The following is a 14,316-nucleotide window of genomic DNA, read 5'->3' on the forward strand; positions in this document are numbered from 1 at the left end:
GACAACGTTTTATTTACATCCCTTTTTCCTCCTTTTGTTGAAGCCTCTACTGCGGTGGCAAACAAGATGCTTGTTTCAATTCTTTCACCCCTTTAGCCTCCCTATTCTGATACATCGTATAGGCAATGTCTATCAGCTGTGAAGCATTCATTCCTATTTCTCCTTCCACTTTCGGCAATCTCTTTCTGATATCTGGGGCACGCCAACTAATAAAAGTCATACTAACCATTCATTCTCATCTTCTGGAGTTTTAGGGGGTCAGTGTGTGAACTTCCTGCAAGTCTGATAAATTCTTTGCATAAATTCAGATGGGTTCTCTGAGGGTTTCTGCTGTTAATTCCTCTATTTTACTGAGGCCTAAGGTGGGGGGGGGGCTGATTTTATTCCCTCTAGTCATTCCTTGTCCATTTGTACCATTAGGATCCCAGTCTGAGTTGGTGTGAGGAAGGGCTCCTTTTGGGTCCACTTTCGTTGGCTGTCAGTAAAATATTCTTAAGAACCTGAAGATCTTCAAGAGTAGGGGAGTGAGTGACAAAAATGGTGGTAAATAATAGCTCTACCATCTTCTGTGGGTCCTCTCAGTAGAGAGGGTTAGAATTCTTCCAACTGAGTGGATCTTAAGAAAGGGCCATAGGTCCGATAGCAACCAGCCAGGGCTCGCTCCCTGTTGATTCTTCTCCACCAGGTACAGATTAAAGGCGTATTGCGCCACTCTGGGCTCAGATCTTTCCTGATCAAAAGTAGTATCCGACCTCGTGTGACGTGGAGACAAAGACTCTGCAGCCTCCTCATAAGGGGCAGGAGTTCATCCCCTCCTTTGGCTTCCACCAGTGCTGGAGCCAAAGGGTTCAGTGAGTCTATTGGCCTCAGAGTTTCAGCCTTTCGCTGTCTCTGACTATCAGGGCAAACCTTAGAAGACCACAGATTACAAACGTGCACTTCCAACTCAAACAAGCCTCGTTTCCCTCAAGGCAGACTTCGTAACTAATGCTACCCACACACTCACAAGACACAAACTACAATGACCATGTTACCAACTGCAAAAGGCCTAGACTGCAAAAGTGCACCTCAAATTCAAGACAGCCTAGTTTCCCTTTCCATGGCACCCAAACCGCTGCTCTTGAATGGAACCCCAACAGGAAAGCCTTTGATTTGCCAGCTTAAGATCTGGTTTCACTTACCGAAAAAGTGGGAAGGTCCGCTCCCAACTTCCATTCTTACTCCGGCGGTGGCAGGTCTCCAGGAAAATGCCCAGAAATTTCCCAGAACTAAACTTCCGGCTGCCGCAGGAAGCTCCGAGTGGTGACTCCCACTGATTGGTTCTGCTCACAGCGCCAGCTGTTGCTGGACCGCTAAGTCTAGCCGCTGCTTCTGCAGGTTAATGAAATGAGAGGCAGAGGCTGGAGCCGGGAGTTTATTTCGCTAACCGGTTATAGCAAGAGATCAGTAAGCACCATGAAACTGTCTAGAAAGGCTCAACGTGTTTTTGGTATTTATGGATACGAGATAACAAGCACGTGCAAATCATCCCTCACTACACTCAGAGTTAATTGCTTTCCCCTGAGTAATTACCCTAATTCCTGTTTTACTTCAAATACTCTTTCCTGAGGGCCCAGCAAATGGTGTAATGGTAATGTCGCTGGACTCCCATGTAGTCGCCTGGGTTCTAGTCTTGGATTCAGCAGTTTAGAACTCAAGACACGTGCATGTGCTTGCATCCCTAAGATCCTGATTGCGGTGTGGCCATCCTCCCTGGGAGCTGATTTCTCAGTTTCTGTCCCTCTGTCTCTATCTTTGGAGAGTGCACACACTCTATAGCAAAAAATTTCTCTTAAAAAAAATGAAGAAATACCCTTTCCTCATTTCTCATCTGACCATTTCTCAAATGGATCTCCCAGTGACTTAGCTCTTTGTCAGATTGTTCTTGTTAGAGGCTTTTCTTAATTTCAAAGTAGTTGTAGTCCTGCTAAGCCTTAAGCTGGCCTGCTTCAGTTTCACTTACAATGGTTTAACAACAATTTTTCAACTTTACAATGTACTAAAACTGTACATATTCAGTAGAAATTATGCTTTGAGTATCAATAGAGCCATTCTGTTTTTTACTTTCAGCACAGTAGTCAATAAATTACACGAGATATTCAATAATTTATTGTAAAATAGACTTTGTATTAGATCATTTTGTGCAATTGTAGGCTAACGTGTTCTGAGCACATTTAAGAAAGATAGGCTTATTAATCATGTTTGAGCATGCTAAATGATTTTTTTTTCTTTTTGTTTTAATTATTAAAGGGCGCATTCACTTGCCCAATAGAGACAGAACTCCACAATGCAACATGGTCACAGCCCTGTCCCTTCTCCATATTTCCATTCTGTTGGATTTTTTTTTTTCTTAATTGCCAGAGGATGCATAAACTCATAAGAGAGACAGAGAGAAGAAAAGTGAGAAAATGCTTCTCATGTGGAATGGTCATGCCTCAATCCCTTCTCCACTTCTCCTACCTTTTAAGATTTTGGACATTCACACATAGGTACCTGTGTTTCAAGTAGCTGGACCTGGAATCAGCACCATGGTTAGCCTTGTGGGATCTTGTTCCATAAACCACTAGGCTACATGGCTGGTTCAAATTTGTATTTTCAATATTTTTATCATATAATGAGCTTATTGATATATAGCTCCATCATAAGTCAAAAAAGCATCCATTTTCTCATTCAAAGATACTTATATACTTATCAAAAAAAAACTTCTCTAAAGAAGAAACTGAAAAACAAAGAGATTTTAAAAATTAAAAATGCATTAGCTGGATCCAGAAGATGGTGTAATGGTTATGTGGCTGGACTCCCACATAGTCAACTGTGGTTCAAGTCCTGGACCTGGCAGCTTAAAATTCATGCAAAGCACAAGTGCAAAAATCCTGAGAGGAGAGGCAAGGAGAATGGACTATGGCATGGTCAGCCCCCTCCCCAAGGTGATTTCTCCCCCCTTCCCATCTCTCTGGAGAGTGCACCTATTGCAAAAATCTCTCCTCTCACCCCCCAGCCCCCCCCAAAAATACACTAGCTGATTTTTAGCTAAAAAAAATCCTAGAAAATAAATTGAATGCAGCACAAGGAAAAAGGGAAACAAAGGAAGAAAAAAAAATAAAGAAACGATTAATTCAGGAATTTCAATATTTAACCAACGTGAGTTCTGGTATATCACAAAATCATTAAAAGTAAGGGAGAAAAAAATTGCCAAGAAAAAAACACAAGACTATTTCCTAGACTGTTAAGATATAAGGTTATATTGAAAAGACCCATAAGTACCCCAAAAAATAAATTCAAGAACAATATGAGAACAAACTATCATAAATCTCATAACACCAAGGAAAAACAGATCATCTATGATTTCCCAAGAGAAAAAAAAAAGTTACACATAAAGGACTAAAAATTACAATGACTTCAGATAGCTCAATAGAAATATTGGAAACTAGACATTTATTTTCAAAATAGCATTAGGTAAATATGAAATATGCAGATGAGTAATAAAGTGTAATGATAGGATGGAAACAATTTTAGATCGCTTTATCAATAAGGTACTAGATTATATGAAAGAAATCTAAAAGAAAAGAAGAGCTATTATCAAGGTACTAGAGAAAATATAGAAATGGACAGAGAAGATGTAAGAGAAAATCTCCAAAAAGCTAGCAGAGGGAAGACTCAGACAAAAGTAAAGTAAATAATAACCTTTTCTAAAGAATGAACAGGCCAGAGGGCTCCAGGAAGAATGTCTTCAAGGCAAAACAAACAAACAAAAAAACAAAAACAAACAAACAAACAAACAAATAAAAAACTAATTAGTTACATAATTAACTGACAATGTATTAGAAAGTAATTTATGGAGCTATAAATGAACATAATAAACAAATTTTAAAAAGCAATTATTAAATTATTTTTTTTCTTTATGAGACAGAAGGAAAGAGAGAGAAAGAAAGAAACAGAGATAGGCATTTTTTTTTTTTTTGAGAAGTATTTGCTATAGGGCACGTGCACTCACCAGAGAGACAGAGAGATAGAAAGTGAGAAATCACCCCCCAGGGGAGATGGCCAAGCTGCAATCTCTTTACCTCCATTCTCTTCTCAGGATCTTGGGCATGCATGCACACGCGCCTGGCATGAGTTTAAGTCACCAGGTCCAGGACTCGAACCGCAGTCAACTACATGGGAGTTCAGCGACATAGCCCTTATGCTAACTGCTGGTCCCAAGATAGGCATTTTTGACAGGGTCCTATCCCAGACTCCCAATTTCCTAGAATTTCAGGTACTTGTAACTACATCTGTCCCAGCAAATATCCACACTTTCCTTGTGATTTCTAGACTCCCAAGTGGTGGTGCCACCTGTGTACCACCAGAGTTGTCCCAGAAGCAATTACTAAAACTTGACAAACAAAATTTTATACTAGAAAAATTACAGTCAATGCAGAAATCTTGACTGAGTAATTAGTAACATTTACAGAATCTTAATAATTAAAATATTGATTATATATTTAACAATTGAAATACAAATATATTTGGACAATGTGAAAAGAATGAGGCAGTCAGGATTGAGGCATAAAAAAAGCAATTTTTTTTTTATTTTCATTTCAAGTTTTTAAAAAAACTATCAGATTTTTATTGTATTGTTTTTAATTCACTGTCAGATACATGAGACAGAGAGAGAGAGAGAGCAGAGAGAGAGAGAAAGGAGGAAAGCACCACCCATCCAGAGGAATGGCTATGCCACAATCCCACATGTACCCATGATGTTTTTTAAGCTACAGGATCTGGGACTTAAACCATGCAGTTGGCCATGTGGGACTCAACCATCTTAACCATGAGATTTAACCCAAGAACTATTAGATTTTTAAAACATTTTACATTTAAGTTATATTTGTAACTAATGGTTTAGTTGAAAATTAAAATTTATTTAAACAAATCTCTATTAACGTACACATTCTACAAATGAACACTTAGAATTTTCCCTCCCCTCCTTTTATATCCACATCTTCAATGAATTGGGATTTATCTTGCATACACACACACAAACACACACATCCATTGAGCACAGGGTAAATGTGAAGTGGACTGGATCACTGAGAGACTTCTAGAAGCTATAATAGAGATGAATCATAGCATCAATGACTGTAACTAGCTTCAATATTTTGAAGCTGCTGAATTTGGTCCAGTCTTCTAGTTTGCCCTGACCGATCAATTATAGTAGTAAATACAATATATGAGTTTAAAGCCTGAGGCTCAATAGTTTCTGTATACTTCTGTTCTTGCTCCTGGGTCCTGCAATCTGGACTATAGTATTGAAGAATGGAAGACGACATGTGGCAGGGAAAACTATCTCGACTCCACTATTGTAGACCCTCCAGCCCCAAGCTGATGAAGCAACTGACTCCAGAAATGAGAAAGCCCAGTCAAGGTCAGCCAAGCCTGCTGCAGATCACAAAACCACTCTCTAACTCTAGGACTGAAATAATAATAGTAAATCATTGTTTTCAGCCACCAAGTTTTGGAATGGTTTCTTTCACAGTACATGGTGAGAAATCCCAATAGATATGACAAATCCTTGACATAATTTGTTGAAAAACGTTGAACTGAGAATTGAATTCCCCTAGGCAAACACTGAGATAACCATAAATTATAGGCAAGTGGAGCAGAATGAAGAAATGGAATGTAGTTCATTCAGTGAAAAAAGAAAAAGAAAAAAACACTAAAGGAGAATAAAATGACTTAGTTCCAAGGATCTGATGTTGCTAACACCTTTATTTGACTTCAAACTATGTAGTTTGATGAATAACTCAAAGCCTACCAATCACTGGGACCAAACAAAGCAGAGTAAGATTGTACCATGGTATGGGGGGAACCAGTTTTATTTAAATGTATCCAGTAGGTATATTCACATAAATTCACTGTAGTATCTCTACAAAAATATTTCCAAAATATTACTAGCCCTAGCAAAAATAAATAAATAAAAAGGGGGAGGAAGGGAAGGAAGGAGCAAGGAAGGAAGAAAAGCAGAAAGAAAAGGAAGGAGAGAAGAAATAAGAAAAGAATGAAGGAAAGAACAGAGAAAGGGAAAAGAAAAATTTTTAAAAGGAATCAACAGAAGTGATAATATATGTACAAGGTATATTTAGTAATAATGTAATCAAACAAAGTACAACTTTCAATTTTATGTGCATACTTCCTTAATTTCCTAAAGCCAAGATCAAAAAGGATTGTTAATTTAGTAATTATTGGGTCAATCCTCTAGCCTAGTAGTTAAGAGAGCTAGATCCCCCATGGCTGAACTTGGTTTGAATCCCAGCTCCAACAGTATGAAAAACATTCCAGGAGTGTGTGTGTGTGTGTGGTGTGTGTGTGGTGTTTTAAAAGGAATCAACAGAAGTGATAATATATGTACAAGGTATATTTAGTAATAATGTAATCAAACAAAGTACAACTTTCAATTTTATGTGCATACTTCCTTAATTTCCTAAAGCCAAGATCAAAAAGGATTGTTAATTTAGTAATTATTGGGTCAATCCTCTAGCCTAGTAGTTAAGAGAGCTAGATCCCCCATGGCTGAACTTGGTTTGAATCCCAGCTCCAACAGTATGAAAAACATTCCAGGTGTGTGTGTGTGTGTGTGTGTGTGTGTGTATGTGTGTGTGTGGGGGGGTGCGTGTGTGTGTGTGTGTACAAGCCCAAATCCCAACAGGATGAAGAAATGGAGGAGAAAATTGCTATACCCCATAAAGGGGTACTTTCTCTCCTTCTCTTTCTCTAGCAAGTGCATGGACCCTCTGGAAACTAAATATATAATAATAATAACAACTATAGTAGGAGTAGCAAAGAAAAAGAAACATGAAAAAATATTTTACTAATTGAAATAGCATTTATTTAAATATCTAGCTAGGCATCTTTTTCTCTTTCAGTATCAAAACTAGATCAAATTCATGAATCTACCTCAGAGTCCACTCATTTCTCAGACTCACCTTGGGTCATCAGAAATTACACATAGAGACATGTACATATTTCATAACCTCTGCTCACAGAATTAACTTTTTCTTTTTGCAAATTTAGAACTAATACTTTAATGTTAAGGCCTATCAAGAGAAATTAAGGTTCATCTGAAACAACTTTTGTCTAATGAAAAATGTAGGTTTTTAAAACCACATTTTATGTGGTAGAAAGTTAAACATTTACTCTTAAAATGTACTACTATGTCTACGTGAATACCAAATGATTAGGAGAATACATGACCAACTACTAACAGTAGCTTCCCTGAAATAGTAAGAGTGGAAAATGACTGGGGCTGGCTAGGTTTTCATTTTCAAATATACTATTTGAAGTTATACTATTGTAAATTTTTAAATTATAATGTATCTATATTGCTTACATAAACTTTTATAATACATTTGGAATATTTTATACATTACATAATTTTTATATGAGCTTAAATAAAAGGAAACTATGGTTTATATACAGCCAGAAAAAAAGGAGAATCTAAGATCCTAACCAAATGTACTGATAACTCTTTTATACGAATAAAAAAAAAGCTAATGAGAAAGAAATATAATTGATATCTAGATAGGCATTATAAGACATTTTAGGAAGACCATAGAATAAAAAATAGGCACTATGTATCTGCCCTTTTCTGTCCTTATGAAATAGTGATGTCAATATTCTGAATATTTATAAATTTCCTATTTTCAAAATTCTTTTACCCCCCACCCCCCACAACTCCCTTGGTTAGGAAAATTTAAGAAAATGAAAATATCCCTTCATGGAACCAGCTGATGATATAGCAGTTATACCACTTGGCTCTCACAGAGCCAACCACAGTTCAAGTCCTGATGGCTTCAAAATCATGCCAGGTGCATGTGTATGCACACTCAAGATCTGGGAAGAAAAAGGAGGAAAAGGGATTGGAACATGGTCAAACCCCTGGTGGGGAGTGATCTTTCACTTTCCCTCTGACTGTCTCTGTCTCTCTTTCTCCAGCAAGCTCATGTGCTCTAGGGCACAAACCTCTAAAAATTAAAAAAAGAAAAAAAAAATCTCTTCCGCACTGGTTTGCTTCTTCTAGGACCTCAAAGTCCTCTCCACCTAGCACTGAAATGAATATGAGTGTAAGCCATGACCCAGGCCTGGAACTGGTTCACGATTTGCTGGCTGTGCCTCAGCTATGTGGCCACAGTTATCCACAAAGGGGTAGGAAACAGAGTCTAGTTATTTGCTATAGAAGAGGAAAATTCAGCTCTCAGTGAGCACTGAGAAGCTCTGCCACAATGACCAAATGGAATACAGCTCAGGGGTTCTGATGCAGAGCCCTTCAGGAGAGCCAGAATTTTCCTCTCCTGGATTTCCCCTCCTTCTCTGTTAAGACTTGTGTAGAAATTAGGAAATATGTCAAATGTATGATACCTCTACTCATTTTACTTCAAAAGAACCATCTGCCATTAAGGTTTTTTAATGTTTAGGGAGGAAAAAAGGCAAGTTAAAAGTAACTTACAAATGGAGTCATAAGACTTTGCTATAAAGAGCTTTATAATGACAGATATAATTATGCTACACATCATAGACTATCTTCTGCATATATAGTAATTTATAAAGTACTGCTGTCATAAGAAAAAACAAGGCTTGATGTTCTCATTCTTAGGTATTAGCACATAAAAGTCTCTAATAGTAAATAGATACAAGTATGATACTAGTAATAAAGAATAAAACTTGTAGAACATACCATTTACTATATTATTTTGATTATATTTGGATTAAAATTAGGTTGTAAAATAGAGATAAAAATAAAGCAATGATAATAAAAAGGGGTGTTTTCACTTGGGGCTGATATAGGGGGATATTTCCTACAAGCTTTGAATGTTGTTTTTCCCAAATATAGTAACCAATAATTAAATAAATTAATAACTGAGACTTAGTGTCTTCTCTTACCTGGGATGTGGCAGTTTCCATGTGGAAATGGTAGCTCCATTGGGCAGCCTGGCAAAGGTAATGTAAAACACACTGAACTTTACATTTTATAGTTAGCTATCAACACAGAAATGTAAAAGAAAGAGTTGATGTTTATCATCTGACTCCAAAATAAGTTTTAGCAATAGGCTTGAAAAGTGCTATTTTTTTTGAAAAGTAAGAGATTTTTCTGAATTACTTTGTTATCTATATTAGCCTGTCAAAGGAGAGGCCCAATAATGATAGAATTATGACCAAGCCGTAAGAGAAATGGAGTGAGTCCATATGGTACCTAGTCTTGGGAGTCCATCCTATTAGATTAACCCTTAGACCTAATGCTTAACTAATAAAAGTTAATAATAACCTCCTCGAATATGTATTCCAGGCTCTAGAGACATGGAAGGGAAAGTTGCCATCAGCCCCTTCCCATATGACAAGCTGAGAAGATTTTATCAGTTTAACTGTTGCAAAGCCACATTTAGACCCTCTTTTAAGCCAGAACCTAAGAGTTATCTTGACTGCATTTTTGATCCTACTGCCTTGTTCATCATTGCTTATCACTAAGCCCCCTGCAAAGAATTAAAACTGGTCATTTCACCCTGCATGCTCCAACTAAAGCTGCCCGTCATGCAGTTATTTCCTCCCTGACTCTGCCAGGTCTCCTTGTGATCCTGCCCAAAGAAAATGATCAGGCATCTTTGTGATTTTGCCCTAAGATAATGGACAACTAAACTTACTTTTCCTTCCACATGTGTGTTCACACTGACACATTCTTATAAAAGTTCTGTATCTAGTCCAATGCAGAAGAGATGGTTATGGACTCCAGTCTACTCTCTCCCCATTGTTAGCCTCATTAAATAAATTTCCTTCCTTATTCATCAACCCTGGTCTCTCAAGATTGGCTTTTTTCCCTGGTCTATGGGCACACCTACCCATTCTGGCATCAGAATGTTATGCAAGAGTGGTTTACATCATCCAAAACTAAATTGACAGCCTATTTACCTAACTTGAAACACCAAATTACTCCCTTACTTCAGAGGACCTATTTACATTTCCATAGTGACTTAAACTGGAAAGTGGTAGTAGATGCCAAAAAGCCAGATGTACTTCTCATTCCAAACTGAAAGACTATAGGGGGAAATATTAAAAAAAAAAAAAAAAAAAAAAGGAAGGGAGAGTTAGTAGGTAATCAAGCCATCCTCTGACCTATGTGCTAGAGGTGGGGGGTTTGGGCTGTTCCTCCCATTGGGAACTCCAGGAGGATAATGTCTGTATCCAAGTCTGGAAGAGGGTATTATCTAAGAACACAGAGTAACCCATTATGGTTAGACGGACTAAGGGCTTGAGCCCAGTTTTCCTCATCCGTAGGTGGAAAAGAGAGTACAGACTTTCATGCTACCCCCAAAATTAGACATGAGAGTTTACTGATTACATGACTGGGGAGCTTATAAGAGATACTTGGTGAGAATGGAGGCAAAAGTCACAAAAGACAGTCTGATTCAGGAGCATAAATGAGTTAAGATCAGAATTTTAGAAGGATATAAATCTGCAGGAGGGCATTAGCATTTAAAAATTTTTCCAGGAGATTCTGACAGATATTCAAGGTTAAGAACCACTGCCTTGGAGCCAGCCAGTGATATAGTGGTTAAAGCACTAGATTCCCACTTGGCTGACTGTGCACTTGTAGTCCCAGACTTAGCAGCTTAAAAACATGCTGGGTAGGCATGCAGCGTGCCCAAAATCCCAAGAGGAAAATAGAAAAGAGATTGCAGTGTGACCATTCTACCCCCCTCCCCAGGGGTGATTTCTCACTTTCCCTTTCTCTGTCTCTCTGTCTCTTTCCTGCCAGCACAGGTACCCTATGGAAAAAAAATAAGAAAAAACAAACAAAAAAGAACCACTGCCTTTGGAAAAACTTTGAAACAATCATCAAATTCCCTAACTTAAAGAAGGCATTGTGTAATGTGCTTTCATACACAATGTATTTCATTTCCATGCTAATCCCTAGGATGGAAGTATTAACCTTATCTCAGTGATGGTAACCTTGAACCTTAATGTAAATAACTTGCCCAGATCAACCCGGGCAGCAGAGATGTGATTCAATCTGATTCTACACATAAAGTTGAATTTTTTTCTCATTTAATTTAGACTGTAAGTGCATACTGTTTTCTGTGCTATCTTTCTTTGTAGAGGTTACATAATTTATGAACTGCTTCTTTAGGATATTCTCTCTGAACAGGCCTTACAGATGCCTTCTATCCATTTTGGTAATCCCTCTGCCTCCAGAATTCTAATAGTTATATAGTAGAGGTCATGATGTAAATTTAGTTACTTATGATCCTCTATTCCTGAGATCTCCATTGTCCTGAAATGGGACCGTAAAATCTACTTTCATATCACTCCAAAAGATCTTCCAAGGTAAAAGATTTTCACAACATAAAAAGAGATTCCTCTCCTGACAGATTAGTTCAAATAACAAACATTTTACCATCATTTTTACTTAAATGGTATTGTCATCTAAAAGGACTGAGACATAATTAAGTTAGGCCAAGATTTGTAGAGATACTACCATCTGCAAGGTGCCATTCCTGACATCAAAAACTGCATAGTTTTTTAGAGACGCTAAACACAACAACGATCATAAATCACTGTATGTCAGAATCTGTGCCAGACATTTTATATACAAAGTTTAATTAACCTTCAGAGCAGAGTTACCAGCGAAGGGTCATTACATCTCTTTAACAAATAAGGAAACTGAGGAAAGAGACGTGAAATCACTTGCCCATAATCACGCAGCTAATAAATTATAAAGCCAGGGTGTGATACATGTCAAGATAGAAGAAATAGAGTTGGATATGCTTATCTCTTACTTAAAGTAAGAGGTAGGGAACATCTCAAAGAAAAAAGTTGACACTTAAAGCAGATGTCATCTGAAGTTTAAATGAGAGTCTGACAGACAAATCAAAGTGCACACACAAAATGTGACATAATTCATAATATGTCTTACATATCAGACAGCTTTTCCTTCTGTACATTAATCCTGCCAATTCATCCTCATATCAATTGTTTAGCCACTAAGACATTAAGATAAACTTGAGTACATACTTGGCAAATAACTATAACCTTTTTAAAAAGGTACATCTTGTTTTGGGCAAGTGGGGGAAAAGTAGGAAAATGTTGAGAATAAGTACAGCAACACCCTCTAATAAACATTCCCTGGGAAAAGACCCTGGATGTCGTGACTGAGTTTGAGAGACACTGCAAGCCCGCAGAGGGGCTACTCTTCTGGTTAGTAATGCAGAGCCCCAGTTCTCCTTCCTGGCACAGAATAGCAAGATGAGTCCAATCTCGGTACTTGTCTGATTTTTAAACTTGGTACACTTCTTCCAACTTGCACTGTCTATCCTATCTCATAGAGAGCATTTACCTCATGATATTGCACTTACCCACTTAGAACTGTCATACCCACAAAACTTTAAACTTCTACAGAGTAGAATCACATTCCACTGTACCTACCTATACCATTGCTGGTATCTAATACATACTCACTGTGTGATGGTGAAACTAAAAGAAAACAATCCATCTCGGTACTTGTCTGATTTTTAAACTTGGTACACTTCTTCCAACTTGCACTGTCTATCCTATCTCATAGAGAGCATTTACCTCATGATATTGCACTTACCCACTTAGAACTGTCATACCCACAAAACTTTAAACTTCTACAGAGTAGAATCACATTCCACTGTACCTACCTATACCATTGCTGGTATCTAATACATACTCACTGTGTGATGGTGAAACTAAATAAAACAACCCCTCCCTGCTGATAGTAAACATCACCCCAAACTAAAATGACAGCCTATTAATCTAGCCTGAAACACCAAATTACTCTCTCTCTCCAGAGAACCTATTCACATTTCCACAGTGACTTACACCAGAATGTGGTGGTAGATGCCAAAAAAGCCAGATGCACTCCTCTATCCATTTTCCTTAGGCTTCTTAGTCCATATGGCTCTCACCATTCTTATAATGAGACTTCAGGTTTAAGATTCATAAGTCCATCATTTCCAGAATGCATAGCCCAGACACAGAGCCCATGCTATTTTTTCCCCCAAGTGGAGTTGGCACTGGATCGTAGTGTGATGAATTTATTATGTACTTCAGCAGGCATGGTAGTTTTTAAGAGCAAAGTGCCAGAAACAGAAGCCCATTGATAAAATTTTTAAAAAGTAAAAACTTTGCCAATTTTCTCCAAATACCATCAGAGTAAACTATCACCGAATACAAGTCGTTTTCCCCATAAATAACAGCATGAAGCAAATCTATTGCACCCTCAACTCTTTGAAAAGACTAAAAATAACCTCAGAGAGCTGGTCTAATTATCCTACATAAATACAACAACATGTGAATGTCAGAGTATAGCATCAACTAATTGAACAGCTAGAACTAGCAGAGAACTTTTAACAGAAGATTCTAAGAGTGTATGATCTGATAATGACGGCATTAAAGGAATGTTCTGATCTTCACAGCATAGTTAGAACCCCATAAAGCATTGCAAATGACAACAACTGTATTTTCATATGCAAAGGTCTATCATTAGGGAACTTAGCCCTCAAGTTTTTTTATAATAATGCACCACAAATTCAATAACCCATATAGTTTTTCCATAGAAATACAGACTTGCTTAATTTCCTAACTTTGCGCTGTTGATTACTACAGAAATATCCTTACTGCCTACATACTATAGTAAGCTTAATTATGCTACTATTTTCCCATTTATACTGAAAGCACTACCAGTAAAAGTTCAATTTTAGTCCTAGCACTGCTCTACATGAAAATATAAGTATTGAATGTATGTGGTACCATCAAACATGAATAGCAAATTTAAAAACCATTGTAACTAGTCACTGACGTACTTTAAAAGATGCTATTAAATTTCATTATTAAAGCAGTATGTCAACATTGACAGAGCTAAGACTCACCAATAAGGTTTAGGATGTTAAACCTTAAATCTAAAGCACTGGTTTTACTGCAAACCATTGAGAGTACACACGCACATGTACACATGCCTGCACACACACACACACACAAACACACACACATACAGTCTCTATCCTGGTATGATTATCCGAACCTCTACCATGTTATTGGATTCTCGCTGGTTAATTTTTCCTCCCCTCAGCTAGCAAAAGTATTTAAGCAATGTATTGAATGAAAAATATTATTTACTTTGCAGTTAAAAACAAAAAGAAAGCTAAAGTACGTATGCCAAATATTCTTACTGCATTTGACTTGTATTTATCTTTTTGTCCAATTTTTCTAGAAAATTATAATTTAAAAGCT

The 14,316-nt window shown here is 37.4% G+C and overlaps 1 long non-coding RNA gene across 1 annotated transcript; it reads right to left on the reverse strand.

The window, feature by feature from the left end:
* Positions 1 to 1,187: 1,187 nt before the first annotated feature.
* On the reverse strand, positions 1,188 to 13,390 carry LOC102500949 (uncharacterized). Its single transcript, XR_334191.1, has 3 exons — positions 13,335 to 13,390; positions 8,956 to 9,003; positions 1,188 to 1,371 (listed from the first exon to the last, which is right to left on the reverse strand). It is a non-coding gene; the product is annotated as an uncharacterized LOC102500949 (long non-coding RNA).
* Positions 13,391 to 14,316: the final 926 nt, after the last annotated feature.

Source organism: Tupaia chinensis, unplaced genomic scaffold, assembly GCF_000334495.1.
Source record: "Tupaia chinensis unplaced genomic scaffold, TupChi_1.0 Scaffold000164_1, whole genome shotgun sequence".
Taxonomy (NCBI): domain Eukaryota; kingdom Metazoa; phylum Chordata; class Mammalia; order Scandentia; family Tupaiidae; genus Tupaia; species Tupaia belangeri.